This window comes from Chlorocebus sabaeus, chromosome 16 (assembly GCF_047675955.1).
Source record: "Chlorocebus sabaeus isolate Y175 chromosome 16, mChlSab1.0.hap1, whole genome shotgun sequence".
Lineage (NCBI taxonomy): Eukaryota > Metazoa > Chordata > Mammalia > Primates > Cercopithecidae > Chlorocebus > Chlorocebus sabaeus.
In genome coordinates, this window is record NC_132919.1 from 27233394 (window position 1) to 27243173 (window position 9780).

The following is a 9780-nucleotide window of genomic DNA, read 5'->3' on the forward strand; positions in this document are numbered from 1 at the left end:
AGAAGGAAGAAGGGGCTCTTCAATCCCAGAGACGCTAAGCCCTGTCCAGACAAAGCCAGACATACTTACAGCCCCTATCCTTGGAGAAGCCAGTTTCACTTCCCCAGTTCCTGTAGGATCACAAGCACATTGGTGACTTATTTTGAAGTCTCCGCTGAGATGACACTTGCTTTCTGTGCAAGAGGAGGAAAAAATTACTCTCTTCTAAGACAGCTTTCAAACCAGAGCTATATCTTTTGCGGAGCCAAAGGGGTTTTGGGGTTTCAGGGAGGCAAGGGTAGGGGCTGCCACCTCACTCCAGAGGCTCCCAGGGGTACAGAGCTGCTGCCTGCTTACCTCAACTCACTTCGTGGAGCAGGCTTCCAGACCTTGTAGTACCTGGAACAGTCAGGGATGCTAGTGCTCCAGCCAGTGCTCCCTGCATTACCCAAAGTCAACCCACTGAATTTAGGGGCAGAATGAGGGCCCTGCTCTGATAAATGGAGAGCCCTGGCTCTGGGCATTTGCTTCTGCTCCAGGAGCTGGACCAGATTGGCTGTAGGAAGAGCCCAGAGTAGATGGAGACAGCAGCAGAAAGTGGTTTGATGTGAGCTACTTTCCATCTCCAAACAGAGGCCTCCAGCCTGCCCACCACCCCTAGCTGAGGCCTTTGATCCTCCACAGCTCCATAAATGTTTAATGCCACCGGCTGGGCAGAAATGAGGCAGGTGCTGAAACAGGGAGACTGGGGATAGGACTTAAGATGTACAATGTTGGCTAGATTATTTTCACATTGGAACTCTGGGATGGATGAGAGGAGGCTTTTCCCCATCATGTGGCAGGAGAAGTCCCAGGATTCAAATTTGTGGCACTAATAAAGAAACTTTTTGAAAATCACCAAGGGGCTGAAAATAAAATGAATAATCAATTGCAAAAGCCCAATCTCTGGTTTGATTGAAGGAGAAAGATGGAAAGTTAAATGACAATCAAATGCAAATACAGCTCAACAAACACCACAGCAATTACCAGGCGCAGGAACCACATGGTGCTTGCAGGCAGCGGGGGTTGGCAATTTGGAAGCCTGAGCCTGTGCAGAGGTGATGGGCAAGGGGCCATTTTAATGGACAGTTAAATAGATGCAGAAAACCCTGCATCTACTTTGCATACACTGCTGATGAGTGGGGAGCCGGAATTCTGGCATCCAGAGGGAGGTTGTGCTACCTTCCGTGGCTGCCTCTCTATCATTTTAGGAGGCCCTGAGTGCCTGCGGTGGGGTAAGGCCAGAGTGAGCACCAGATCAGATGATCAGGGAGAAGGCTGTACCAGTCTCATTGGATTCTTCACACCAGCTGGTGCTGATGGTTCAGGGGTTGAAGCTGAAAGAAGCCCGTGGGGTCCTTCACAAAGGACTCAAGGTGCTGGCCTTCCAACAGCCACTGTAAGAGTGGCTTTCTCCTCTAGATTTGCATAATGCTTTGCATCTCATTTGAATGCTATTAATTTGGTGTCAGTCTAGGTTGGCATGGTGTAGGAAAGAGAACAGCTGGCCTTCTCCATCTCCTCTGTACCCCAGAGCTTATTCTAAGCATAGCCTTCTGCAACTGGGGGGCATGAGGTCTCCACTTTCACCATCCCCTTCATGTTCCCTGACACTTAGAGAGTCTCTTAGTGAAGCCAGCTCCTAAAAGCCAAGGTTGCCTGGCATTGTGGCCACGAGCAGGGTTATGCGGAAGGAAAAAGAAAAGGTTCCCCAAGGTCACTCTCACCAGACCCAGAGACACCATGGGAGGATGCTGGGGGCCTTTGTCATTCCAAGCAATCAAGGCAGCTTGGCTTGGAAAGGGTCCAAAGATAATAACCAAGAGAGGGAAGGAACAAAGACAGGCAATAATCCTGGAGAAATATAGAGGGCTCTAGAAATAAAATCCTCTGAACTCAATATTTCTAGTGCTTGAACTTACATAAAATACATCTGTCCAGAGGCATTGGGTTTATGGTGCTGCTCTGGGGCTGGGAACCTGGTGCCAGGTTGATGGTCATGTGATGAGAAAGTGGGTCACCAGGTGGGGTGAATTCGTGAGAAAGAGGGAAGAGGCCGCGGGTGCATCTTGTGGGTTGCCCCTGGCAGGTGGGCACCAGGAAGCTACAACGAGATGTTGATGATTTATTTAATTGAAGGGGAAGAGAAGTGCATTCCATGCAGAGGGAACAGCATGTACATGGGGAGGCATGACTAAGAGATGGTTAGTGGCACTGGATGGCAGCAAACAAGAATTGTGATGTGGGATGTAGCTAGAGAGCTGGGGTGTAGCAAAGCTTAGTGGCTGGTACGAAATATCTAGGAGCCCTACCTGCCCACCCGTCTGTCCATTTATTCATTCATCCTTCACCCTACTACCTCTCAATTCATTCATCACCCACTCATTCATTTACTGAATAAGTGAGCACTTATTGAGCACTGTGTGTATGCCAGGACCTGAACTAGCTACTGGAGAGGGAGAGCCCTCAAGGAGCGCTCAGATCAGGGAGGGGAAACAGCCCCAACACCCTGTAACACAGCATGTTTATCTCCACCTGTTACTTAAACAACGCTCTGGAAGCCCTAGAGGCCAAGTCTCCCATGCTTCAAGCTTCCCAAGGCAAGGGTCCTTCATTACCTCCAGGGAGATCTTCCAGTCACACAGATCCTCCTGGCATCTAATACTATTCCTTCCTGCTACGAAAGCAGCCCACTTCTTATAGCCCCAGAATGGTAGGGAGTGTTTCTGATGTTCCTTCTCATTAACCCTTTATTGGGGGCTTAGAGGCATCACAGTCTCAGGAGAACCCAGGGGAAGTGATATGAGAGCATGGTCAAGTTTCCCTTAGACATCATAACCCAGACTTGGATACACTTCTAGCCACTTCCTTTTCTGGGCATGAAAATAGGACAGAAATTCCCAATGTCCCTTAATTCTAGCATATTCCCTCCCCCACTCCTCCTTGAACTACTTGTCCTCTATTTGTGACATCACAATGGTTTCTATGGCAACTGATTGTGAGGTCACCAGTCCTTAAAGCAACAGAATCTGTGGGTCCAGACAATGGCCTACAAGAGAAAGGAAGAATACAAAATGGAAGCCTGGGATAGAGATCATCTCCTGGGAAAAGGGGAGGCCACCCAAGGCCTATCAGTGGGAGGGCTTCACTTCTCAACCCATCCGCACTAGGGCCGCATTTGGAGTAGGCAAGAGCAAGGCCTGCTAGAAAGGGACTGCTCATCAAGAAACTGAGGGAGGCTGGGTGTGGTGGCTCATGCCTGTAATCCCAGCACTTTGGAAACCCAAGGCGGGTGAATCACCTGAGGTCAGGAGTTCGAGACCAGTCTGGCCAACATGGCAAAACCCCGTCTCTACTAAAAATACAAAAATTAGCCGGGTGTGGTAGTGCACACCTGTAGTCTCAGCTACTCAGGAGGCTGAGGCAGGATAATCGCTTGAACCTGAGAGGCGGAGGCTGTGGTGAGCCAAGATCATGCCACTGCACTCCAGCCAGGGCAAAAGAGCAAGACTCTTTCAAAAAAAAAAAAAAAAAAAGAAAGAAAAAGAAAAAAAGAAGCTGAGGGCTGAGGGTCATCCTGAGCATTGGCTAGACTTCAGAGGCAGGCCTGAGTTCAAATCATCCCAGCCTAATGTTTGCCTTGGGCAAGTTTCGGAATCTCCATTTCTTTACCTATGAAAGGAAAATGATGCCGCTTGCCTTTCAGAAAAGTATTCAGTGAGATAACCTGTTGGAGAGCTTGGCACATAGTAGATGCTTGTTTCTATCTACTTGTACTTGTTTCTGTTTCTTTTTCTATCCCCTCAGTCCTTAAGCCTAGGGTCTTGCATATTATATGTGCCTTATTAATGTCTGCGATTGTAAGTGCACTGTAAGTGCAGGGTGAGGGCTAGAGGGCAATGTTTAGAGCAGGGAAAGTCAGTGGACCTGGATTCAAATCCTCACTCTGCTACTCACTAGCTGTAAGTCTTTGAGCAAATCACTTTTCTGTTCCTTGGTTTCCTAACTGCAAAATGGGAGATAGCAATATTGTTGTCTTCGTAGGGTTGATTAGGACTAAATGAGAGCCTGCAAATAAATAGCAGAGCTTGGCACACATGAGGTGCACAATACTTAAACTTGAGTGAGGCTGTTTCTGCACACGCTGCACAGTTTCTCTTTACCATGAGTTTTCAGGAAATGTGAGTTAATCTGTGGGGTGTCCAGACCTGGAGAGTGGATGAACCTCAAGAGAGGGCCATAGAACGGCAGTCTCTCCCTGAAGGGGGTGACCGCTCACTTTCTGGATTCCCCCTAGGTGGACACCCAGCTCATACCAGTCACAGGAGCTGGGTGCTCCTTAAAGTCAGAGTGAGCTGTGTCTCCCTCATCTATGAAGCCCAGACCAGGGCCTGACACATGGCACAGGTTCAGCAACAGTTAAGGTGAACTGAGTTAGAGGATGTCTTAATAATATACTGGCTAACATATATTCTGTGCATATTCTGTGCCAGGCTCTGTTCTAAGCATTTTACATTTTGATCCTCACAACAACCTATGAGCTAGATATTATCCATTTTTAAAATGCAGAAACAGGCTAAGTAACTTGCCCAAAGTCACACAGCTAGTAAACAATGACGGAGCTGGGATTTGAACCCAGGCTACCTGGCTCTAGAACCTATGTTCCTTTTTTTTTTTTTTTTGAGACACAATCTCGCTCTGTGGCCCAGGCTGGAGTGCAGTGGCGCGATCTCGGCTCACTGCAAGCTCCGCCTCCCAGGTTCAAGCCATTCTCCTGCCTCAGCCTCCTGAGTAGCTGGGACTACAGGCGCCCGCCACCACGCCCGGCTAAATTTTTGTATTTTTAGTAAAGACGGGGTTTCACCGTGTTAGTCAGGGTGGTCTCAATCTCCTAGCTTCGTGATGCACCCGCCTAGGCCTCCCAAAGTGCTGGGATTACAGGCGTGAGCCACCGCGCCCGGCCAGAACCTGTGTTCTTAACTCCCACATTTCCCGCAGCCCCGTGGGCTGGGTCCATCCATTTTGCCATATCTGCCACGACGAATTTCCTCCCCCAGCTCTCCCACTTGCCCCTATCTTCTCCCAGCTGAGCCCAGGCCCAATGCAGCTCAAAGAATGGAAATTCTCTTCCACCCGCCTCAGCAATCTGCCTCCCCCTTTTCTGAAATAAAGCCACCGCCACACCGAAGCCACCGCCGGATCTCTTGCTTATTTCAAGTCCTCCTAAAGCTTGTTGAGTTCTTAACTTATTAAAGATAAGCACATGGAAATAGGGAGCAAATCTCTTTATTTATGACATAATCTCCAGCCCAGAAAAGCGGCAGGAACAGTGTTGCCTATATTAGGGAACCAATAGGAAAAAAATCAATTAGATCCGCCAGAGCGTTTCGCTATTAACTTTCTTCTGATGTTTCTCTTAAGGCTGATCATGGGGGTCTCCACTAGCAGCCGAGGTGGAGAAGAGAGGAGGGCTTTGTAGGAACAGAGGAAGGAATGTCACAAGGAAGGCAGCCGACCAGGCTTCCAGACAGACAGGGGAATCTCTTCATCATGGTCTCCATTTAACCTCCATGTCTGTTGCTGCAGTTTCAGTTGGTGTCTTTAAGGGCAGGGGAGTCAATTGGTCACTGTTGGCTTCTTGCAGACTTGAACCCCAAATCTGACCACATTTTTGCAAGACCCATGGAGGGAAGGATCCTCCCTTTCTGAAAGAACTATATTCTGGAGGAGCTCTTCTTGGCTAATATTTAGTAGGGTCTTCTGCCTCAAACAGCCCCATGCGGCTACCGAATGAGGTCTTCACATCCGGCTGCCTGCTTCCAGGAGCACTTTCTAAGCTATCTCCCAGAGATAGGGCTCACCCTTATTCCTGAGAGCCTCCGGTGAGGGGGGTGCTCTAGCTCCCATAGTAACCCCAGAATTCATCTCCTTAAAGGCTGGGGATCGTGGCTCGTTCAATTGTTTTTCTTCAGGTCCAGGCATGTAGCAGGGGCTCAATAAATATTCACAGAATCAATAATTATTATAAAAGCCCCATTGATGGAATTCTCGCTCTGTACCAAGGCTGAGAAGGGTGATTTGTCACCCGAAGTAGGACCCCTTTGTTGCTCCCTGAACCGACAACCCAGAAAAGCCTGCCAGTTTTGTTGTTTTGTTTTTCCTTGTCTTGCTATTTGGCCAGGAGCAGCAGTAGCCGCAACTCCAAGAAGTAAGTATTACTATTATTATTATTTTTTGAGACAGGGTCTCACTCTGTTACCCAGGCTGGAGCATAGTGGCACAATCATGGCTCACTGTAGCCTCAACCTCCCCAGGCTCAGGTGATCCTCTCACCTCAGCTTCCCAAGTAGCTGGGACTATAGGCATGCACCACCACCCCTAGCTGATATTTGTACTTTTTGTAGAGATGGGGTTTCACCATGGTGGCCAGGCAGAGGAGGAAGCTGAGTCAAGGAGGAGAAGTAACTTGTCCAGGCTAATAAGTGAATTAGATATTCTATGTCCATCCACTGTTGGTCATTAGGAAGTTCTTCTTGAGGTCTAACCTAAACCTTTGCTGTTTCAGCAGCACTGGCTCCTTCTTAGTTCCATGGAAGCACAGATCAGCGTCATTGCCCCTGCAAACTTCTCTCAGCTTAGGAGAGTCCACTTGCTCTTTGCACATTGTTGACTTGAAATGAATATTAAACACCAAACCTCATAGAGGCCAGCCCTGCTGGGCGGGCAATGAACCAACCCTCTTTATGCCTGTTCATTATTATAATTAATATCGAGCTGAGGTTGGTGACGACCTTGCCCTCGCCAGGTATTTGGGCTATTTTAGCAGCTTATTCAGATCAATGACAGACAGCTCTGAATAGATAAACTCCCCGCCATCCAGACGAATCAATTGCAACACTGCCGTCACAACAAGCCCAAGAAATCAATCTGATTTCAGGCGACATGGTAACTCAGTGCTGGGCAAGCTGATTTTAATTTCCACGTGGCTGAGACCCAGCTTCCTCTGCTCACTGGAGCACCCCTCTTTCCCAGTTGATGCTCTGTGCACACAGGTGCCCAGGGCCCTCAGAGGACTCAGGCCAGGGGGCAGCTACATGGAGGACAGGGTAACCAGGAAGCTGTGTTACTTTGAGGAAGACTCTTGAATCCCCAGACCCAGAAGGAGCTGACTCAAATCCACTGCTGGGATCCTTGTTTTGCTGGCTTCAGCTTCGATTTTCCGCTGCCCTTTGCAAAAAACTAAACCTGGAGGCCTTTCTGGGCTGCCTCCCAAATCAGGCAGCTGCAGGGGTAGGCTGCCTATCTCAGGCACCAGGACAACTGCCCTTCTTGGTCTGGGAGATTGAGTTTGTCTGGCAGGGCAACAAAAAACTCATCAGGACAGATATAGTCATGTATTGGGTGCCTACTTTATGCCCAGGCACCATGCTAAGTAGTTTATACATATCATCTTCCTAACCTTTGTGACAGCCCAAAGAGATCAGTAGCAATGATCCACATTTTGCAGGGAAGGAAAACAAAGCTCAGAGAGGTTAAGTAACTTGTCCTGAGTCACACAGTTTGTAAGTGGTAGAGCCTGGATTTGAACCCATGTGTATTAGACTTCTGTGCCTAAGCTTCAGTCACCACACTCTCCTAAAAATGACATCAGAGGTGCCCATTCTCTCCCCCTGTCTAGACATTGCCTGGTTAAGTAATTCCTGCTTGAGAGAGGAGGAAGCAGATTCTGAGAGGACAAGCCAGTGCATTTCCTCCAAGCTCCCAGGGAAGGGGAGCCTTTTTCATGAATTCTTACAATCAGCAATTGTTCCTTGAACTTTCATCTCAATGCTTCAGGTACTAAGTAGAGGATGTTGAGGAATGGGAGGGTCAAGAGGCTGAACTGGCCTCCTTCCCACACCTCAGCTCTGTACCACCCCACTTCCACCCCATCCCATTAATAGGTCTAGATGGTGAGGTGAGGGGCTGGGACAGGCAGCAGTGTGTTAGGAGATGTGGCTTTGAAGACAGCAGATCTGGGTCCAAATTCTAGCCCAACTACAACTTATTTGATGTGGCTTTGAAGACAGCAGATCTGGGTCCAAATTCTAGCCCAACTACAACTTATTTGTTGAATACACCTGGGCAAATCTCTTAACCCCTTGGAACTTCCCTCATCCTGTCCATACAGTGGGGATAATATTACCCAAACCACAGGTTTGAGGATTAAGAGGGAAACTTGCATGGGAAGTGCCTGGTATAAAGTGGGTCCTCAATAGGCATTGGGTTCTTTCCCCCTCTTGTCCCTGCTCTTTCTGAAACCCCATGCCTTGGGTGCCCAGTTCTGAATAGCGGAGGTCAGGGCATTTCAAATATGTTTTAGCCAAGAAACTCTTCTTTTTTTTTTTTTTTTTTGAGACAGAGTCTCGCCTGTCACCCAGGTTGGAGTTTAGTGGGTGATCTCACTGCAACCTCCACCTCCCAGGGTCAAGCGATTCTCCTGCCTTAGCCTCCTGAGTAGCTGGGACTACAGGCATGCGCCACCACGCCCGGCTCATTTTTGTATTTTTAGTAGAGATGGGGTTTCACCATGCTGTCCAGGCTGGTCTTGAACTCCTGACCTCGTGATTCGCCTGCCTCGGCCTCCCAAAGTGGTGGGATTGCAGGCATGAGCCACTGCGCCTGGTCAGCTAAGAAACTCTTTTTTTTTTTTTTTTTTTTAATAGTTTAATGTATTTTAATAGCAAACTTACAGGAACAGCACAGAAGACAGACAACATTAAAAACATGTACTTGCATGTAGGACAACTCAGAAAAGTATAGTGAATGGATGGAATCTACTGTATGATAAAAATGCTACAAACACCATTTAGTTGCCGTCAATAAGAAATTTACTTGTTTTAAAAAAATCCAAATGCTGGCATTGTCCAGAAAAATTTAACAGGTTTATTTATAATTATTATAAAGTTGAACCGCTGAAACTTGTTCACTGAAACATTTTAACTTGCATTAATGCTTTATGCCTCTGCATTTATATTAAAAATTCACACACAAATGAAAATGGAAAAACTGCCAATACCTGATTTCTGTCCCCTATTTTTCCACTCGCAATCATATACTTAGGTACCTTTTGACCCCATGGAAAAAAATATCTAACGTTCAGAACTACCAATAACAGGAAGAAGGGAATTTTTTTTTTTTTTTTTTTTTTTTGAGAATGAAATGTTTCCCATCATAGCGGATTCTTAAGCACGTTCTCCACGTATGCGGCGTGCTAGCTGGATGTCTTTTGGCATAATTGTTACACGTTTGGCATGGATAGCACACAGGTTGGTGTCTTCAAAAAGGCCAACCAGATTGCCTCACTTGCCTCCTGCAAAGCACCAATAGCTGCGCTCTGGAAGCGCAGATCTGTTTTAAAGTCCTGAGCAATTTCTCGCACCAGACGCTGGAAGGGAAGTTTGCGAATCAGAAGTTCAGTGGACTTCTGATAACGTCTAATTTCACGGAGGGCCACAGTACCAGGCCTGTAACGATGAGGTTTCTTCACCCCTCCAGTAGAGGGCGCACTCTTGCGGGCGGCTTTTGTAGCCAGTTGCTTCCTGGGTGCTTTACCACTGGTCGACTTGCGGGCAGTCTGCTTTGTACGAACCATGGTACAGAGACCTCCTTACTTACCCCCCTTCTCCTTCGGCTGGAGCTCGGCGAGCGAGAGGCGGCGCTGGCCTTAGAGAGCGACGGCGGCGCGGCGGCGGCTGCGAACACAACTGAAAAAGCTAAGAA

At 47.9% G+C, this 9780-nt stretch overlaps 1 pseudogene; it reads right to left on the reverse strand.

The window, feature by feature from the left end:
• Positions 1–9155: 9155 nt before the first annotated feature.
• On the reverse strand, positions 9156–9780 carry LOC119621890 (histone H3.3A-like; annotated as a pseudogene).